Source organism: Triticum dicoccoides, chromosome 2B, assembly GCF_002162155.2.
Source record: "Triticum dicoccoides isolate Atlit2015 ecotype Zavitan chromosome 2B, WEW_v2.0, whole genome shotgun sequence".
Lineage (NCBI taxonomy): Eukaryota > Viridiplantae > Streptophyta > Magnoliopsida > Poales > Poaceae > Triticum > Triticum dicoccoides.
The window spans coordinates 114,470,650-114,471,602 of record NC_041383.1 but is presented as its reverse complement, the minus strand read 5'-3'; positions in this window follow the sequence as shown (position 1 = coordinate 114,471,602).

Here is a 953-nt window from a genome sequence, read left to right as displayed (position 1 = left end):
CGTCGCCGCCGTTCGCCATAGCAGCTGACTCCGGCCACCCCTCGCTCCCCCGACTAGCTCAGGAGCTCCGCCTCGACTCCCTCTTCCTCCCCACCGCTCCACAGCTCCCCGGAAGCCCTGCATCGCCGCCACGCCGCCGTTCCCCTCTTCGGGCTCCGATCATCGTCGCCGTCGAATTCGTCGTCTCCAGCGCGTCCCCGAGCCCGCTAACCACCTCTGCAGCCTCGCGGTGAGCCCCCGGATCGTTTCCCCCTTCTCCCCTGGTCTCTCCCGACCTCTAGACCCTAGCCCCACCTCGGCCGAGAGCTCCACGCCACCGGCGATGTCGCCGTCGTGGCCACGGTCACCGTAGCGCCCAACCGAGCACACTATCGTGCTCCACGCCTCACTAGGAGCACGCAGCACGCACCAACGCCTCTCCAAACACCCTGCAACACCGACTCCGACCGCACCCGAACTCCGGCCGCCGCAGCCGAGCTCGCCGCCGTCAACTCCGGCCACCCCGAGCCCAACCACCACCACCGTTCGACGTGCGGGAGCAAGAGCTCTCCAACGAGCCCAAGCACAGCCTCGCCCGTGCCCTGTAGCGCGATCCCGCATCACGCCGCCGTCTCGGGCCTCGCCGGCGTCACGTCGCCGGTGGGTTTGACCCACCTTGACCACGGCAGGAACCCCCTGAGTCCCTGACAGGTGGGCCCAGCCCTGTAGCTAATTAGGATTAGCGCTAACCACTGTTAGTTAACCCCCTGACACTGACCAGTGGGCCCCAGCGCCACTAATTAGTAATTAGGATTAATTTAACCCTGTTTAACCTCCCTGTCACTGACGTGTGGGCCCCACACGTCAGGTTTGACCTCAGCCAGCCGCAGTTGACCACTGACGTCATGATGACGTCATGCTGGCGCAATAATTATATTTCTGGATTTAAATTAAATCAGGAAATTCCAGAATAT